Raw genomic sequence first — 21,074 nt, forward strand, 5'->3', positions numbered from 1 at the left:
GGAAACTCCTGAGACTTTTTGTAGTGATCTAGTGTCTCGGTCACTTTTTATTCCTGGGACAAAATAGCTGACTGACTAAGGGAAAAAAAAGATTTTAGCTCACAGTTTCAGTCCATGGTCTCCTGACTCCACTGCCCCAGGGCTCATACATTGTGAGGCGGAACCTCATGGCAGGAAAGATGTGGTAGAAAACTAAAAGGTCTCTCCTCGTGACGGGCATGAGGGAGAGAGGGAAAGGAGGGGAGAGAGGGATCAAAATAAGAAATTCTCTTCAAGGGTAAACTCCAAGCAACCCACTTTCTCCAGCTAGGCTCCATGACCAGTTTTCATGACCTCCCAATCATGTTTCAAATTAAGAGTCTGCCAATGGACTGATTCATAGATTACTCTTGAAACTCAGACCCAGTCACTTCTCAGTAGGGCCACCAGCCGGGGACCAGGCTTTGCTTTCAATAAATAAGTCTTTCAGAGGATACTCTCAATCTAAATCATAATGTATAGGAACTGTAGTAAAGGACATGGCATATTTGAAGAAGAGTCAAATAGTGAATCTAGAACTTAAAAATAATATATTTGATAGGCTTCGTAAAAGATTATACATGGTTGAGGAGAAAATGAGTGAAATGAAAGATATGCAAATGGAAAAGCTCTAGAATGATGGATAGAGAAACTGAAAGACAGAAAACCATGAAGAAAAAAAATAATAAACCAGAGAAAATGGTGAGTAAATCTAATGACACATGTGTGTTTGGAATTCTAGAAGTTAAAAGGAGAGAGTATGGAGCCTAAGTGAGTTTTAAGAGGTGAAGATGAGGGGTCGCTTTGACGGATGCACTTCCGGCGGTGGCGACTTGGACGACTGAAGGAAGATGGGTCAAAGTCAGAGTGGTGGCCATGGTCCTGGGGGTGGCAAGAAGGATGACAAGGACAAGAAAAAGGAATATGAACCTCCTGTCCCAACTAGAGTGGGGAAAAAGAAGAAGAAAACGAAGGGACCAGCTGCTGCCAGCAAACTTCCACTGGTAACAACTCACACCCAGTGCCACCTGAAATTACTAAAGCTAGAGAGAATAAAAGACTATCTTCTCATGGAGGAGGAATTCATTAGAAATCAGGAACAGATGAAACCATTAGAAGAAAAGCAAGAAGAGGAAAGATCAAAAATGGATGATCCCAGGGGGACCCCCATGTCTGTAGGAACCTTGGAAGAGATCATTGATGATAATCATGCCATTGTGTCCACATCTGTGGGCTCAGAACACTACAGTCAGCATCCTGCCATTTGTAGACAAGGATCTGCTGGAACCAGGCTGTTCAGTCCTGCTCAACCACAAGGTGCATGCTGTGATAGGGGTGCTAATGGATGACACGGATCCCCTGATCACGGTGATGAAGGTGGAAAAGGACCCCCAGGAAACCTATGCAGATATTGGGGGACTGGACAACCAGATCCAAGAAATTAAGGAGTCTGTGGAGCTTGCTCTTACCCATCCTGGCTATTACGAAGAGATGGGGATAAAGCCCCCTAAGGGGGTCATTCTCTACGGTCCACCAGGAACAGGTAAAGCTCTATTGGCCAAAGCAGTAGCGAACCAGACTTCAGCCATTCTCTTGCGAGTGGTTGGCTCAGAGCTTATCCAGAAGTATGTAGGTGACGCGGCCCAAACTTGTCCGGGAGCTCTTCCGGGTTGCTGAGGAGCACACACCGTCCATCGTGTTCATTGATGAGATCGACACCATTGGGACCAAAAGATATGATTCAAACTCTGGAGGTGAGAGAGAAATTCGACGAACAATGTTGGAACTGTTGAACCAGTTGGATGGATTTGATTCAAGGGGAGATGTAAAAGTTATCACGGCCACAAACCAAATAGAAACTTTGGATCCAGCACTTATCAGGCCAGGCCCCATTGACAGAAAGATCGAGTTCCCCCTGCCTGATGAGACCAAGAAGCATATCTTCCAGATTCACACCAGCAGGATGACACTGGCTGATGATGTAACCTTGGATGACTTGATCATGGCAAAGGATGACCTCTCTGGGGCCGACATCAAGGCAATCTGTACAGAAGCTGGCTTGATGGCCTTACGGGGACGCAGAATGAAAGTAACAAATGAAGACTACAAAAAATCTAAAGAGAATGTTCTTTATAAAAAACAAGAAGGCACCCCCAAGGGATTCGGTCTCTAGTGACCCACAGTTGTCTTCAGGGATGGGAGCTGCCCCCAGGAACCCATTTTCCAGTTCAGGTTTGCCAGTAGAAAGCCTGTATCATGGAGGACGCTGTGCAGGCTGCCTCCATCTGTTGTTGGTCATTGTGCCGTGCTGCTCTCTACTCCCAATAAAGGACTGTCCTGGTTTGCTTTCTTAAAAAAAAAAAAAAAGAGGTGAAGATGAAGGATTTTTCTAAGCTGGTAAAATCATCAAAACATAGACTCGACATCAAACAGATAATGTACCTGGAATATTTCACACAAAACAACTAGGAACCCTTCAGCTACAGAAGCATCGTTGGTTCTCATCAAAGGAATGAGAAGACTTCCACTTCTCAGAAGAGGTGATGAAGGATTTCTAAACAGGAGCAACGGAAGGAAGAAGACACAGGAACAGTACCTTTAAGATGCCGAGGGGAAATATGGCACATGCTATGATAAACCCTGGAAGATATCATTTAAGAATGAGATAATTCCACACACCTTTGATGCTAGCACTTCTTTGATGAAGCAGATGTAAGTGGGAGGCAGAGGCAAGTGGATCTATGAGTTCAAGCCCAGCTTGGTCTACAGAGCAAATTCCAGGACAGCCAGGCCTACACAGAGAAGTCCTATCTCAGAGAGAGCTAGAGGGGGAGAGAGAGAGAGAGAGAGAGAGAGAGAGAGAGAGAGAGAGAGAGAGAGAGAGAGAGAGGAAGAGGAGGAGGAGGAGGAGGAAGAAGAAGAAGGAGAAGAAGAAGAAGAAGAAGAAGAAGAAGAAGAAGAAGAAGAAGAAGAAGAAGAAGAAGAAGAAGAAGAAGAAGAGAGGGATGGATGGAAGAAGAAAGGATAGAAAGAAAGGAAGGAAGGAAGGAGAAAAAAGAAAGAAAGAAAGAAAGAAAGAAAGAAAGAAAGAAAGAAAGAAAGAAAGAAAAGAAAAGAAAAGAAAGGAAGGAAGAAAAAGAATGAGACCAAAAAGTTTTTTAAAAATGAATCGCTACTATTCCAAAAATGAATCACAAAAAGTTATTTAGGCAAAATGGACTCTTAAAAGAGCTTTCCCTTGTGGAGAAAGGGGAACACTCCTCCATTGTTGGAGGGATTGCAAGCTTGTACAACCACTCTGGAAATCAGTCTGGCGGTTCCTCAGAAAATTGGACATAGTACTACCGGAGGATCCCGCAATACCTCTCCTGGGCATATATCCAGAAGATGTCCCAACCGGTAAGAAGAACACATGCTCCACTATGTTCATAGCAGCCTTATTTATAAAAGCCAGAAGCTGGAAAGAACCCAGATGCCCCTCAACAGAGGAATGGATACAGAAAATGTGGTACATTTACACAATGGAATACTACTCAGCTATTAAAAAAATGAATTTATGAAATTCCTAGGCAAATGGATGGACCTGGAGGGTATCATCCTGAGTGAAGTAACCCAATCACAAAGGAACTCGCACAATATGTACTCACTGATAAGTGGATATTAGCCCAGAAACTTAGGATACCCAAGATATAAGATACAACTTGCCAAACGCATGAAATTCAAGAAGAACGAAGACCAAAGTGTGGACACTCTACCCTTTCTTAGAAATGGGAACAAAACACCCATAGAAGGAGTTACAGAGACAAAATTTGGAGCTGTGACGAAAGGATGGACCATCTAGTGATTGCCATATGCAGGGATCCATCCCATAATCAGCTTCCAAATGCTGACACCATTGCACACACTAGCAAGATTTTGCTGAAAGGACCCAGATATAGCTCTCTCTTGTGAGACTATGCCGGGGCCTAGCAAACACAGAAGTGGATGATCACAGTCAGCTATTGGATGGGTCATACGGCCCCTTATGGAGGAGCTAGAGAAATTACCCAAGGAGCTAAAGGGAACTGCAACCCTATAGGTGGAACAACAATATGAACTAACCAGTACCCGGGAGCTCTTGTCTTTAGCTGCATATGTATCAAAAGATGGCCTAGTCGGTCATCACTGCAAAGAGAGGCCCATTGGACTTGCAAACTTTATATGCCCCAGTACAGGGGAACACCAGGGCCAAAAAGGGGCAGTGGGTGGTAGGGGATTGGGGGGTGGGTGGGTATGGGGGACCTTTTGGGATAGCATTGAAAATGTAAACGAGGAAAATACCTAATTAAAAAAAAAGAGCTTTCCTTCACTAACTTACTTAGTCAGGGGGAGGCACATGGGTGCATGTGTGGAGGTCAGAGAGACTAGTTTTCAGGGATTGGTCCTCTCCTCCCATCATATGGGTGCTGGTGATTGAACCCAGGTCACTGGCAGGGTTGAACTGCTGAGCCATCTCCCCAGACCTCAGATGTAGTCTTGACATAAATCCCAAGATGTAGAAATATGGACAGCAAAAAGGACAAATGTATGGTAAATTTTGGTAGTTTCTGTATAAAATGAGTATATTAAGGGAAGCTTAAAATATAGAGTTGCGAATACATTATCATGACATAGCATTATGGAGGGAGGGTTAAGAAGAGCTTAACTCGGTGGAAATATGAAACTATCCCTTGGTCAGTGAAGGATGCCTGTTAAATCTCTAAATGTTGTCATCTTAAAGCAATGTCCTCCTTACTGATTCAGTTAGGAAGCAGGGCCTCTGGGAGCAGTTGTGAAGACAGAGCTGCCCCATGGGACCATTGTCCTTATAGAAGTCTTCCTTAGAGAAGACTCATGTCCCTTCTGTCATGTGAGGACATAGCAAGAAGGTGCTACAAATTAGGAAGCAAAGGCAAAGAAGAAATGATCGACTGTCACTTTGACCTTGGCTTTAGCCTCCAGGTCACGAGAAAAAAATCTGCTTAGGATGTGGGTCTGTGATGTTTTGTTATGGCATCTTGATTTATACCAAGACACCACAGTATCCCTCCCCCCACCCAAATCAATAGATCTGTATCTTTCTTCTAAACTGATAATGGAATAGGTGATGTAATAAAACAATGTATGATTAATCAAAAAAAAAAAAAAAAAGACAAGAAGGCAGACAAAAGGCAGACAAATCAAATAGAACAACCCAGAAAACAACCCATAAAGTGACCTCTTTAAACTTAGCAACTTCATGAACATAACCGGAAGAAGAATCCAGCTAAAAGGCAGAAACATGGCTGGGGAGATGGCTGAGTCAGCAAAGTGTTAGCCCTGCAAGCATGAAGTCCAATCCCCATGGAAAGAGCCAGGTACCTGGTGCACTGTGATCCAACAGATGGCATGGTAGGAAGTGGATCCCTAGAGTCCCACTGGACAGCTGGGTGGCTTTGCCAAACCTTCACCATGGGACTAGTCAAGCAGCAGATTAACTTAATCGCCGTTAGTAGTGTGACATAGGCTTTCTCTGTCACAGATACCAAGAGGAAGGAGGATGATGAGCACGGGGACAATGGAAGCTAGCGTCACATCCCAGGAGGGCCTTTTAGGCTACAGCCACCCATCAAGTCCAAGTGGCAAAGATTTCATCTTTAGAGTAAAAACTCTGAAGAAATCAAAATAAATTCTCTTTATGGAGTGTTCCCTCTCTAACTGTGCCACGTTAGACCTTAAACATCCCAAGCCTGAGATTGCTCAGTGGCGGGTTTTTGTTTTGAAGTTGAGAAAAAGCCAAATTCTCGCTTGTGATTTGATGCAAACTGCTTATTCCCTCTGATGTCACTTCTGCCTCCCTTGTGTAGCTTTGAGAAGATGCGTTTGGTAGCTGTTAGAGGCATGAGGATAGCTACTAGACTTGAACTGAATACTGCTCTACTTTACACAGGGGTAGAAAAGTCCCCCTGTTTAGCAGTAACAGGAACTGGCTGGCTTCAGGCACTGGCTCACAAATCCCAGAGTTGGTGGCTTGTCCTGGGGAGACCTTCCCAGTGGGGTCAGGTAAAGTTCAGTGAGCTGGCAAAGAAGGCAGATTTAGATTCTCCAAGGTACATCTACTCACCTCCTCTCCTGCCTGTTGTTAAACTGGTAGTTTTTACAACATCAATAAAGAACTTTCCTACCCAATTACCCCAGACAATGGGATGAAAAGCCGTTTAGACTATGAAAACTTTGAGTTGGGTTCATTTAAATTGTTTTGCTGTGTCAAATCCTCACGAGAGTTCAAAAGTTCAGACGAACCATGAACTTTGCGATTTCACAGCAGGCAGTTCTACAAATACACTCCAAGTGAGAAAGCATGCGATATTTCAGGTGGGCTTGTCACATTGTATATAACACAGTCAGAAAAGGTGTGTGGCGAAGAAGAACGCTTCATTCCCAGAGCCATTCCTCGAGTTACCTGACCTCTGGAGGCTTCTCAGGGAATGCACACTGGGTGACTAATTGTCCGGGGACAAACTAAAGCCAGCTAATCTTCTTAATAAATTGTGAAGCCCTGTATACCTCCTGGTTTTATCGGTGGCTTTTCTGCCTGTCTGGAACAGGCAGCCCATCAAAACAAAGGGGTCATGACTTCATGTATTTGTTAAAGCTAAAATCCACGTTCTCATACAACTCAGGCTTGATTTGACCTGCTTACACAAGTGTAGGTGGAGTTTTCACAGGAATGAGAGTAATGCGAGCATTTTTTTTTTTTGGCTTGGCCATTAATAAATATGCACGCATGCACACAGAGTTCAAGAACCCTGTATCTTTGAAAGCATTATACGTCTGAGGATTATTCTCTGGTGTAACACAAGCATCACGGCCCAGCAAAATCTTCAATTGCACAGAAAAAGATTTCACGGTGCGTGGGCATTCTTTTTATGTCTCACCTGAGCCTCTTGTGCTGCAACATGTAATGACATGGGAAAACTCACAGCCCTCAAGCTGGAGTAAGAAGGGCCAATGAGGTGCTCTTATATAGCCGCCATTTCTTTCGTTTAGTAAAGGGCTGGTCTGCAGGGCCACAAGGGGAAAGATACGCTAGGGCATTCTGGAAGTGAGAGGAAGGGATGGGGTGAGAAGGTCAAGTCCTGTGACAGATGGTTCTCTGGGAGTCAAAAAGGACGAGTTTCACTGAAGGGCTTCTCTTTTCTTCCTGAATTTTATCTCCAAGTTGCCAAGACTTTCGCTCTAGCCGGCCCAGGATTCCTTTTACAAAAATCCTCCAGTGGAGACGGGTCAGTGCGATCCCATTGTTCGCCACGGTGTATTTTTCCATGCAGGAAGGTCTTGTTCAATTCAGTCAAGAGTGGACGGGTCCCTCACTTCTTCCAGACATAAATCAGCACAGTAAATGTTGTGCCTCCGACTGAGAAGTGCGATAATAAAGGGGCAAGCGCCGAGTGAAGACCGTGAAATTGGGTTGACCTAGTTAAAGGTGGTCCGTCTTTCTGCTGAGGTTATGAGGCTGGAAGGAAAAACAAGGTTTGCTGCTTTTGTGGCTCCACGAACTCGGCTGCTCCGGTTTTACAGCTCTGTTTCTGGTTGACCTGCGCTGCACAGAGGGGCTGCGTGACTCCCAATGAGGCCACAACAGGAGCTGGGTTGGTGGCATTCTTTTAAAGGGCTTGTAAGAGAGTGAATAGTGACAGTTTTTGTTCATTCAAAAGGTATTTACGAAGGACCCACCTCAGGGGAGCCATGGCTAGGGACTATTTGGTCAGGAGGTCGGAGAAGGGAGAGCGATTTGTTTAGGGACAGAAGAGGAACTCCTGTATTGCCTGCTGAGGTTGCTGCACCCCTTGGTCCCACAGAATAGTGAGAAGGGCATGTGGAGTCTCAAGAAGTTAAAGCACACATAGTGACGATTCCAGCATTCGCCGGAGGTGTGGGTTTGGTAGAACACGTGCTTAGTGTGTGTGATTCTGGAAAGACACGTAGGATGTGTGTAAGAAATCAGATCAGAGTCCTGACTTCCACAGGGACAAGCTGAGAGCTGTGCAGGGTTTGAGCAGGTCTGTGTCATAGTGAATGGTAGAGAAGAATAGAAGATAACGTTTGAAATGCAAATAAAGCCCCCCCCCACCCTTTTTCCCTGATCACTGTGGAATTATGTTGTGTCCCTACATCTTCCTGCCTCTAAGGAGTTCTGATTAGCAATTAGGAACCTTAACAACAGTCTAGAGGTCACCATCAGCAGCAGTTACTTGTCCTGTTTTCTGTATCTTATCCTATCTGTCTGTCTACCTACCTACCTACCTACCTACCTACCATCTGTCTACCTATATATCATCTATGTATCTATGTATCTATGTATCTATGTATCTACCTACCTACTTACCTACCTACCTACCTACCTATCATCTGTCTACCTATCATCTATGTATCTATCTACCTACCTATCTACTTACCTATCATGTCTATTATCTTGTATTTATGTATCTATATATCTACCTATGTATCTGCCTATCTATCTATCTATCTATCTATCTATCTATCTATCTATCTATCATCCAGCTCTAGTTTTTGAAGAATACTGCAAGATATGTGGTATATCTGGAGTTTATGGCTGAGGAAATGAAGACCCAGAGATAAAATGACGTGACTTTACTTGTGGAGAATGTAGTGTGGATGCCCTAGAGGTCATTCCCTCCGAGGTTAGCCCAAGTTCACCATGAGGGAAAGAACCTCCATCTGACCCCTGGGGTGTGGTGTATAGAAATGGCTACCCTTGTGGATGGATGGCCAGGCTACAAGCGGGATAGCTCAGGTTTGCACTTTGATGCTGTCGGTGGGTTTGAGAAGTCTTGGGCTGAGCTAAAGGACATTTTCAGCATCTCTTCTAGAGCCATCACAGGACAAGGCTTTGAACCTGGGCTCTTGCTCACTAGCACACTGTGAAAATCAGTAAAACGCTTTTTGAAATTGCCTCTTAAATTAAGTTCAGGGGAATTTGCAGGAACCTGTCAGTGAAGAAAAAAGCTAAAGTATAAAGTAGGTGGTGTCAAAGGCCAAGGCTCCAGGAAGCTGTTTGAAAGGTCTGAGCCTTCCTCTAGATTAGGTCTCATGGGATGTGCAGGTGACAGCTGATGTCTCAGAACCTAGCTGAGACCCTGGGAGGGTTAGATTGGGAAAGTGAGTGAGTTTTTTTCAGGAAAAATCAAGGGTTCTGAAAGGGTAGCATTGCAGGAATCTAGAACAGAGATAACAAAGAGCTGATCACATTTACAAGGCTACAGGGCTTCTTCTTCATGTTCAGCCAGCCAGTCATTTATCCCAGAATGCTAGACAGATGTAGAGGGGGCACAAGGGACAGGCAGAAGTGTGCTTAGGCCCATAATGGAGTTTAGGAGAATCCTTAGATGCCAAGTCCAAGAGTTTGGTATATATGTATTTAGAGACAGGATGTCTAGTAGCCCAGGCTAGCCTCAAAATCACTACACTACCAAGGATGACCTTGATCTTAAGATCTTTCCAAGTTCTGGGTCTAGAGGTGGATAGCGTCATACTCAGTTTATTGGGTCCTAGGAATTGAACCTAGGACTTCCTGCATGCAAGGCAAGTACCCCACCGAGTTACACCCCACACTCGAGTTTGGTATATAGATTATGGGAGGCAAGTGAAAGCTAAGTACAAGGGAAACAGACATGAAATCTGTGTCCAGAATTTTAGCCCCATAGCAGAGTGCACAATGGGCTGAAGGACACAAATCTGCTAAGTAAGGAATGCCAGGCGACAACTGAATGTGACAATCACGGTTTGGATTAGCATCTAAGTTAACACGAAGATGGTTATTATCTGAGTAACTTGTGTCTCTGCTGCCTCCTCCAGCCTCAAACTGATTGCTGGGTTCTGCTCATTCACCATGTATTATTTAGCGCCACTTCCATTCCAGCAGGGTGCCCGTCCCTCTGTTTAGCACGATTAACCTTCTGCTTTACAGATGGCTGTTTGCGTCTGTCTCTACTGCTATCATACTTCCCGAAGGAATCCAAATGTTCAGTTTGGGTCTGAGCATGCCTGGACTAAGATTACTGGAGCCAAGGAGATCTCTATCAAAGAAATAGCAACCCAGCTTCCCCACACTCAAGCTTAGCTTCCAGGGTGGAATCCGTTATTAAATAAATAAGGTAATAACCAAATCAAACAACTTTTAATAACCCAGAAAAAAATCATTGGGTTCACAGAGGGGGGAAGCCAGGGGAAAGAGGAGAGTAGACATTTTAGTAACATCTCCCAATGAAGATGTCTGGGCATGCGAGTAGCAATGTGATCTCACAGGGCTCCTTTGAAGGCTCTTCTGCAATTCCATCTGGACTCCTGCCCCGATGGCTGGTTCACACATAGTCACAGATGGGAAGAGAGGCTAAAAGGAGTCATGCTTTCTCCATCACTGAACATGGTGGTAATTACACGAGGGACCAAGAATGTCATAGTAAGTCCCACTTCTCAGCCAGGTACCGGTGGGTCAACAGATATATGAAGAGGATTCCCCGTGAGTCCAGCCAGTCCAAGGGCATGTTTAAAGAGGGAGCCATTCATTCTGTCCTGGAGAGATGAACTCTGAGCTGGGGCTTTGAGGAAGAGAAGGTGGGTGGAATGGTATGACTCACAAACGTTCTGGACAGGGACTGTGGCTGGACCCCAGATTGGAGAGGCTTAAGCAGAGGGTGGCTTTGGGCATCTTGGACAAGGTTGTCATAGGAGACTACTCATCCCTCATCATACTGCACACATGTGAGTTACAGCTTTTCTCTTGCTGACGCTGGGTAATGACCAACAGTGACTTCTAAATCTTCCCAAAGCCTCCTTCTCCAGGGTTGGTCAGGGATTGGGGGAAGGAGGAGAGCTACTTTATACCTACATAGGTTATTTTGGCAGCGCTCAAGGGTCAAGTGGAGGCTGGAGCCATATTATATAAAACCTTTTGCTTTGTTTTTGAAGAAGTAATCAAAATTCTAGATAAGGGAAAAAACTTGGTCAAAATGGCACAGAAAGATGTGCCTCCAGTCCACCCAGAGAAGTCTTACAAGCTAGCCTGTATCTTGGTAATGAAAAATTACCTCCAAAGAAATGTCTGCTTTTTGCTAACTGTCCTTCACAGTTCTCTAAAGGACACCTGATTTAGTGCAGGGGTGGAGAGGTGGAATAGGATGGAAGATGCACTAGATAAGAATGCAAAGGAAAGTTTTGATTATTATTGTTATTATTATTGTCATTATTATTATTATTATTGTGTGTATGTATATGTATGATGGGGAAGGGCACGTGTGCCACAATGTGTGTGTGGAGGTCAGAGGACAACTTCATGGGGTTGGTTCTCTCCTTCCACCTTTATGTGAGCACCAGGGATTGAACTCTGGGTACCACACTTGTGCAGCAAGCTCCTTTACCTGTGGAGCCCTCTTGCCAGACCACGATATATGTGATCTGTTTCTACCAACACACAGTTGGCTTCCCCCCCCCCCCACCTTCCCCCACCCCCCCCCCCTGCTTTCCCTAGGCCATTCTTTAAGGAACTTCAGAGAAGGGAGTGTCTTTGCCTTGAAGCACCATCCTTTCTAGAGAAGCCTTTGTCTGGCAAGGATGTGAATGACTCTGCCTGCTGTGCCCTGGGTTGTGACAAAGTCTCACTTTAAATGTCAGGGATTAGTTATACTCAGTATGGATGGAGAGACTGAATCTAAATACTGGGCCATTACTTGCGATCCTGTATCAACTGAGAATTTTTGTTTGTGTTAATATTTATTTCATCATTAAGGCAAACCACCCACCTGTCAACGCAGTGGCGTGCTACCCAAAAGAAGCATTTATGAAAGATAATGATTGGCTTTTCCCTTTACCACCTTTCCTGGTTTCTGTCAGCTTTCAGGCAGTGTAAATGGCCCCTTAGTGAGCCCTGGTTCCCAGCCACCATACTGGAGGTACCACATTTAAGTTCTGATGTAAGAGGCCATAGGCCTTTTGGTCTCCATTTGGAGAAATTGTTTTATTTTTAATTGAAAATCCCACAGTGGCCTAACATCTTTAGCCAAGATATTCTCGTTTTTCTCAGAGCCAGAATAAGCGGGAGGGTGCAGGCGTCGACGCCGGTTGGGCCCCAAGTGTGTTTCCCGTTGGCCCAGAGTGAGCCACCAGGCAGCCGCATCCTTCAACCCAGACATCCCCCGGCCTGATTTATCGCTCCAGTCTCTAGCTCTGGCTTTTAACTAAGATTTCCTTCCAAAATCTTCACCGCTGATCCAGGATTGTCCATGTGCGTTTTCACTTTGCCACTGTTGACGAGAGCATTGGGCGAGCGCCCAGACAGCACAGCTCCTGCCTTATCTGCTGGAGCCATCTTTAATCTGTCAAAACTCAGGTCTGTTCGCGAACTGCACAGGGTGGCACCTGTCCAAAGCCACTTCCGCCCTTTCCCCAGCTCCAGCCACATGGCGGGTTCACAGGCCCCAGGAGCAGGCCCAGCCTCTGTATCCCAAACCAGAACTCCCCTTCCTACTCTCTTTGGTCAATTGCATCAAAGATCTTTTTTTTTTTTTTTTTTTTTTTTTTGGAAAAAGAAAAAAATTGTCATAATGTTTTCTCAAGAGAACAAGAGTAGCCATTTATTTTGGCTTCCCCATATGGGTTCAAGGAACTCCCCTCCCCTCCTCTTCCCATGGTTTTTGTGCTTGGCTTAGCCATTGCCTAACGGCTCCGAATCACATTTGCCAAAGCGGGAAAATGGTCAAACAAAACACCTTTCCCTTAAACTTAATGAAAGAGTCTTTTTGAGGATGCTTAATGAAAATCAGGCGTTTGTTTTGGTGCAATGTTTCATTTCAGAAGCCAAAGTACAGACTGGCCTTTAAGACATGCAAACGACAGCAGGCTTTCCTGGGTGCTGAAGATAAACTTTCTAAGATGCCAGGAGCTCCGGGTTCCAGCTTGGAGAGGAGCTTGTGAGTGTGGGCCTGCGTGTCTGCCTCGCCCTCCCTCACATAGCTCACATTTTCCTGTCACTTCAATGTCATTCCAGCTGCATGGGGCGAAACTAGAATTTTTATTTTTGACCTTTGAATTTTTTCCCCTCCTGATACCTAGAGACAGCAAAACTGAACTATTAGTCTATTTAAAAAAAAATTGTGTTTTCCCAACTTGCAGAGTTCCCGAGGCCAGTCTTGGGATCTGTTTGTATCATCAGCTGCCACTCGGGGCCCCCTGTCTAGTGGGCATGTGTGTAATAAAGGGATTTTTAAGATGATGATGATATATACCCACTGTGTGCCTGTCACACCCAAAGTCTAAAAAAGGCACATGATTTTGACCCCTTTTGACTCAACTCCCAGGGCTCCAGGTCCAGGTTTTGATTCTGTAACCATTTCACTATTTTGGTTTGATCAAAATGGCTGAGATGATTCTATGGTTGATGTCTTGCTGAGGCTTTGAGGGTCTCAGACATCCTCTAAGCTCCTACACAGCCCTTTCAGTTTTGTCCTTGTGAAAACTTAGGCCAAATGCTAACCATTTGGGATGTCAGGTTCTTTCTCTGAGGAATAGGAGGGGTACATGCCTTGAAGAGCTGAGCTGTGGGGACTGAAAGACAGGATATGTGTGTCTCCAAGCATCAATGTGTATCAATGACTGTTACAACCATGATAACATTACCAACAGCTTGTAGCACAATGTCTCAGTTCCTTTCCTCTTGAAAACAGGGCAGAGGTGGCCTTTGAAGAAATTCCTTATTGTGGTTTAGGTAGGTTTGGCACCCCACAGATTTGTGTGTTTGGATGCTTGACTATTGGGAGGTGTGGTCTTGTTGGAGGAGGTATGACACACTGTAGGTGGGCTTTAAGGTCTTCTATGCTCAGGCTCCTCCCCGTGTGGAATCCCAGTCTCCTCCTGGCTGCCTTCAGATCAAGACGCAGAACTCTTAGTTTCTATCCAGCACTATGTCTGCCTGGATGCTGCCATGTTTCCTGCCATGATGATAACAGACTGAACCTCTGAAACTGTAAGCCAGCCCCAGTGAAATGATTTATAAGAGTTGCTTTGGTCATAGTGTCTTTTCACAGCAATAAAACCTTAGCTAAGATATTCTCCAAAGACAAATGCACACTGCAGAACCACACACCAGCACTGCTAGCCCTGGATCCTGGGGCTACTGGCACCACTGATACTGTTTAGAGACTAAATGTTGCCACTATGCCAACACTGCAGAAGGAATTCTCTCCTTATCTTGCTTGGTAAGTCACCAGCTCCTTGTTTGTGGTCTGAGTGGATAACTAGTTGCCTCACTTTGGGTCATATGTGCTGTACTATTACAAAAGATGCTGGAAAATTAATTATTTAGCTTTCGAGAGAAAGAGACTAAATACCCTTTGTTTCAAGGCTCATATGGGAGAGGTAAGATTCCCAAAAGTAGAGAAGAAAATTACATCATAGAATATCCAGAAGCCATCAAATGTCTACCACAGTGAGAATTCTGAACTGGTCATCTACCTCAGACTTACCTGTCCTTCCTTCTCAGACCTTTCATAAGGTATACAAAGTCCAATCTGCATCTCCCAGTTGATTGACACCAGACCAAACCCCTTCCCTCAGCAGGAATTTACTTGGTTTTATCTCCATACCTAAAATTATAAGTAACAAAATACATGCTAATCTAATCCAACACTGGCCTCCTTGGTGCTAGGTAAAGGAGAAGGCTGGAGGCTGGGGATCTCCGAGAGGTCAGTCTTTGAATCTAACAGTATCATGGAGTACATGGGTGGAAAGAATACTTGAGGTGGTCCCACCTAGCTCTTCGCCTCTGGAGACAAGAATATGTGTAAGATTCCATCAATGCCCCAGGCAGATCTTTCCATTCAGTTTACTGTGCAGCTGCTAAGCTGGAGTCTCAGCTTGTAAGACTCTCTGAAGGAAGGAAGCAAACTCCTTTAAAAAAATGTAATCAAACTAGCCAAGCAAACAAAAGTCAGTACAACCTTCCCAAAGAGCAATTTGACAATGTCTATTATGATTCTCAATACTGCTTACCTCTTTAATCCACTAATGCCATTTCTGTTCTTCAATTAAAAAAAAAAAAAGTATGCTTTGAAACAAAGTCTCACTATGTGATCAGACAGGCCTTCAACTCTGAGTGGTCCAGGTTGACCTTGAACTCATAATCTTGCTTCTGCTTCAGATTTCAAGCATGTGTGACCAAGCCTTGATAACTAATTCCTGTTAAAAATCAAGCATATTACAGGTAACTGAGGAAAACTGAAAGTGACAGAAGTGGTCTTCTTCAGGGAAGAGCACACCAATCTCTTGTCCGTTATCAAACGCTCAGCCCTGAAAACATGTATACAAGTGGCACTATGTGGACCAAACAGGTTTTATTTAGGTACATACATATATGTGTGAAGAAAGATAGATAGATAGATAGATAGATAGATAGATAGATAGATAGATACTGTACTGGCTAGTTTTATTTCAAGTTGACACAGGCTAGAGTTATCACAGAGAAAGGAGCTTCATTTGGGGAAATGCCTCCACGAGATCCAGCTATAAGGCATTTTCTCTATTAGTGATCAAGGGGGGAGGTCCTCTTGTGGGTGGTGCCATCTCTGGACTGGACTGGTAGCCTTGGTTCTATAAGAGAGCAGGCTGAGCAAGCCAGGGGAAGCAAGCCAGTAAAGAACATCCCTCCATGGCCTCTGCATCAGCTCCTGCTTCCTGACCTGCTTGAGTTCCAGTCCTGACTTCCTTTGGTGATGAAAAGCAATGTGGAAGAGTAAGCTGAATAAACCCTTTCCTCCCCAACTTGCTTCTTGGTCATGATGTTTGTGCAGGAATAGAAACCCTGACTAAGACAGACAGACAGACAGACAGACAGACAGTCAGACAGATAGTATGGAGAGATGTATGGGAAGGTTGGAGAGAGGACAGAAAAGGGAGAAATGTTATAATCAAATTATAATATCCAAAGGAAGAAAGAAAGAAAGAAATAAAGATAGAAAGAGAGAGAGAGAGAGAGAAAGAAGGAAGGAAGGAAGGAAGGAAGGAAAGAAAGAAAGAAAGAAAGAAAGAAAGAAAGGAAGGAAGGAAGGAAGGAAGGAAGGAAGGAAGGAAGGAAGGAAGGAAGGAAGGAAGAAAGGAAACTAAGACAGATATTAATTTAAAGAAAAAGAATTCAAACACAGGAGCCAGGCATGGTGGTGCACGCCTTTAATCCCAGCACTTGGGAGGCAGAGGCAGGCGGATTTCTGAGTTCGAGGTTAGCCAGGTCTACAGAGTGAGTTCTACGACAGCCATGGCTACACAGAGACACCCTGTCTCAAAAAACCAACTCTACCCCACCCCCCAAAAAAGAATTCAAACACGGGGGAAGTAGTGAGAGATGCAGAAAGAGTTGATGTTCTAAGATGTTCATTATACCAGTAAGATATACTAGAAAAATATTAGTCCTGATTTTTAAAATATACATCCACAACTACTTATATTCTCATAAAACATAATGAGAAATATATCAAAATATCAATGATGATGTTAGTTTTGGGCGGAGGGATTGCAGTTACTTTTTTAATGTTTTAATACTTTCTTAGGATTTCTAGCACTCCCTACAGTAAATATGGTACTTCTTTTATAATTAAAAAAAAAAAGGTGGTGTATATTGCTTTAAAAAATTCCTTCTCATAATGCCATCTTCAAAGAAACCAAAAATCTAAAAAAGTTAGGCCAGTTTAGGGGGCAGGGCTGCCCTCAGGTTTCTCTAGGGACTTTCTGGGTAGAAAGCAAATTAAAGCCTGCAAGGTTGGACTCAATCAGTCCGTCCTAATGGGCTTTAGATGAGGGAAAGTTCAGTCATTTCCCTTGCCTGGCACTCTTGTGGTCAGAGGATGAAATCCAATCACAGGGTCAGTTGGGTTTCTGCATTCCATGGCAAACCAATTTGGCCATTTCTCTGCATTTCCCAAAAGCTTTCTGACTTCCTAGACAGGACTATCGAGCACAGGGGACCTTTATGCTGGTTGCTGGTGCACATCTGGTTTCCAGCCTGCACCAGATGGGCTTCCTTTCATCTGCTGAGGGAAGCAGGAGGGGATACCTGAGCCTCTGTAAGTCCAAGGCACTTCCTCAATGGCGGCTCTAATTTTAGGTGAAGTGTTTCAGGTTAAGATTGGAATCATAATGCTCCTAACTCTAGGAAAGTATGCTTTATTCCCATTAATTTTTCACCTGGCATTTAGGCTCAGAACTCATCCTGAAGACTTTTTTTTTAAAATAAGCTATCAATCAATATCTGATACCAAAATGTACTACACGAATATTAATTGAACATCTATTATGTTCCCTACATTGAAGAACAGCAATGAGTAAGAACGACCCGACCCTGCCCTAAGCAAGCTTTTCAGAGACAAGCTTTAGGAAACAAGCCTGCTTTCATGATTTCTTTACAGTTTGATTCATGCCTGGTCTCTGATTGTTCCAGCCACTCCAGTACCTCAGACCTGATGGCTTAGAAATGAAACATTGAGAAATATCCAAATCTTCAAGCCCAGTGATACTTGAAAGAAAAGATGTCCTGGGGCAGGGTGACTGTGTTCATCCAGAAGCTGAAATTGATGACTCTGATGCCCACAGCAGCGAGGGAAAGACATCAGAGAGAAAGGGACCAAGGACCAACATAGCGACAGACTTTGGCTAAGGCTAAGCATAGACCACATTCTGTCTCAGAGCTGTGTCTCTGTCCACTGCTCTGTTCTTGCACATGGCCTCTCATTCTTCATGCCTTACTGGAGAAAGGAAGCTAGACCCATGTGCCCCTTTCTTTAGGGACCACCAAACTCCCTTGGTAAGACCTTTCCTTGTCCTGAAAGACTTGCATATTCCTTCTACGGAACTTTTTTAGGTACCCAAATGGACCTTACCAATCATCCCATTCCATTTTATCCCCCCTCATGCCAACTCATGCCACCCCATCCCACCCTACCCCATCCTGCCCCACCCTATCTGTGCTGCCTCTATTTATCGTAATGTGACATAAACTATAGTCATGTGCTAGGAGGAAACTTCTATTGAGAAAAAGCATCCATAAGATTGGTCTATGGGAGAGCCTATAGAACATTTTCTTGATAGGTGATTGATGAGGTGAGGGCCTGGCCTATGGTACATAGTCCCATGCTTGCACTGGTGGTCCTGGGTTCTATATGAAAGCAGCCCAAGCAGGCCATGTGGATCAAGCCAATAAGCAGCATCCCTCCATGTGCTCTGTATCAGCTCCTACCTTTTTGTGAGTTCCTGTCTTGGCTTTCTTCAGTGACGGACTACAACTCGAAATTGTAAGCCAAATAGTCTTTCCTCCCCATCTTGCTTTTTGATCATGTTTTTTTGCTTGTTTGTTTGTTTTGTTTTGTTTTTTTATGGCAGCAATAGTGACTCTAAGACACTACCCCACTCCACTCTACCCATCCCACCCTATCCTACCCTATCCCACCTCACATCATCCAATGCCATCCTAGTCCCTCCTGCCCCTGGTCATTTCTTTATCCAGAAACCAAACAACCTGAACCTAATAACTGTTGTGATGCTCACAAGAGTAAATACTGTTTAAAATGATCCCAGCATGTCTCAAAAACTTAAAATACCTTTTAAACTTATTGAGCACAGAAATAGTGCTTTGAAAAGTTCTTGGCTTACATGTTTAATGTGAGGTTTTAATTTAAAAAAGAAAAACTAACCCACACATGAGGTCCCACAATTCAAACGAAGAGATGTGTGTGTGTGTATGTGTGTGTGTGTGTGTGTGTGTGTGTGTGTGTGTGTGTGTGTGATCACTTATGGTCAGGGTTGAGAGAACCTGCAAGGGAGATGGAGACATTTGGCCTGAAGGGAAGGCTGAGCTACAGAGGAGCTGGTAGGAACCATTATGTCAAAAACCTGCAGCCTTGATCAGGATCAAAGTGCTGAGGTAGAACAAGAACAGGGAAGAAATGGCATGCATCCAGAAGCCAGAGAAGAAGGGAGACGGGTGATGGGATCCTTTGTGGTAGGCCTCCTAGTACATGGACCGTGGCAGAAGATGGTGGAGAAGAGATCCTGTGGGGCAGCATGCATGGACTTGAGAGTGTAAGTTCTGCAGGTTACCTCTGTCCCACCACTGTGGAATGGCATGGGTTACCATTCCTACCACTCTCAGTAAACGCCAGTTACCAGTCAGAACAGCCCAAGTACTGAGAGGGTTCCTACCTTACAATTTGGATTCTTTTTGCAAATCATGACCGGTCACCCTTGCAATAGCATCTCTTTGATGTCTTCAGGAATACTCACTTGGGACTCAGAACATATCGGAAGATCCTGCTCACTCCCCACCACTGTAGGAGATAGCTTACCTCTTAATTCTCAGTGAAATTCTAAGTTATCCCCTCCACTCTGGGACAGTGTTTACATAACCACATCCATTTGTTTTCTTGCCTTGTTTGTTGGTTTGCTTTATTTTCTCATTTGTTATATCTCAGTTTTCTTTAACTTGAAACAGAGTCCCAGAGCCCCTCTGCACCTAGCAGAGGTATTTGTTTGTTTGTTTTTCTGGCTTCAAATCTGTCTTGTTAGAGGCTCTCTTCCTATTTCAGGGGTTCTACTTGGTTTTCTGAAAAACTTGCAAAGCTGAAAAATTGTGCTTGCTGAATGGAGGTCATATTTCAGGAAGGACAAAGGCCTCTCGCAGACTGCCTGAGGGGTTTTAGCTACTTTTCATTGTAGCATACTATTTTTTTAATTAGATATTTTCTTCTCTCCAGCCCCCAGATATTTTCTTTATATACATTTCAAATGCTATCCCGTAAGTTCCCTATACCCTCCCTCTGCCCTGCTCCTCTACCCACCCACTTCTGCTTCTTGGCCCTGGCATTCCCCTGTTCTGGGGCATATAAAGTTTGCAGTACCAAAGGGCCTCTCTTCCCAGTGATGGCCAACTAGGCCATCTTCTGCTACATAGTAGCATACAATTTTTAAAAGGCATTTTCGATCTCAGTTCTGTTTGATAAAACGGAACTCAGCATTACCTTAGGTGGGTATGCTCTGTTCTGTTTCCTTCTGTCCTTCCCCATTGTGTTTTGTCCTACTCATGTGTTTTAGAGAACCACTGTATCCTGCTGAATAGATTGCAAGCTATGTTTACACTCTGCAGGCTGGAAAACACCGTCTTACATGCTCATTTTGTTTTGAGACAGGATTTTGCTGTATGTCCTAGGCTGGTGATAAATACACCCCAGGCTCCTGAGTGCTCAGGTTCTAGGCTGGGCTACCATATCCAGCCCTACACAGTATCTTCAAGTTAGGGTTTTGGTATCTATCTATCTATCTATCTACCTATCTACCTATCTATCTATCTATCTATCTATCTATCTATCTATCTATCTATCTATCTATCTATCTACCTATCTATCTATCTATCTATCTATCTATCTATCTATCTATCTATCTATCTATCTACCTATCTATCTATCTACCTATCTATCTATCTATCTATCTATCTATCTACCTACCTACCTACCTACCTACCTATCTATCTTTATTTCATGTGCATTGGAGTTTTGTCTGCACGAGGGTGTTGGATTCCCTGGAACTGGTGCTACAGACAGCTGTGAGCTGCCATGTGTGTACTGAGAATTGAACCTGGGCCCTCTGGAAAAGCAGCCTGTGTTTTTAACCACTGAGCCATCTCACCAGCCCTCAAGTCAGTTTTAAAGCAGTCCTCACACAGGAATCTTTTAGGGGACGTTCATATTGCCTTAAATACTTTTCAGCCACCTTCCAAAGTATCCATCTCATAATTTTGCTTTCATTTTAAGAACGCCAAACTTGCTTGACCAAAGACACAAACTACTTCCGGTGTCCTAGCTCTGGATGCCAGATGAGGGTCTAGTGTTGACTGGCTTGTGACTGCAAGTCAGAGGCAGCAGAGGTGAGACTGTGGCTTACCAAAACCTCTTCTGAAACACAGGCACTGTGTTTGCTTTCCCAGGGAGACCTGCCTGTGTTTGGTA

General features: G+C 44.1%; 1 pseudogene; it reads left to right on the forward strand.

Annotated features, from left to right (window-relative positions):
• Positions 863-2,369, forward strand: Gm9067 (predicted gene 9067; annotated as a pseudogene).

Source organism: Mus musculus, chromosome 19, assembly GCF_000001635.26.
Source record: "Mus musculus strain C57BL/6J chromosome 19, GRCm38.p6 C57BL/6J".
Classification (NCBI taxonomy): domain Eukaryota; kingdom Metazoa; phylum Chordata; class Mammalia; order Rodentia; family Muridae; genus Mus; species Mus musculus.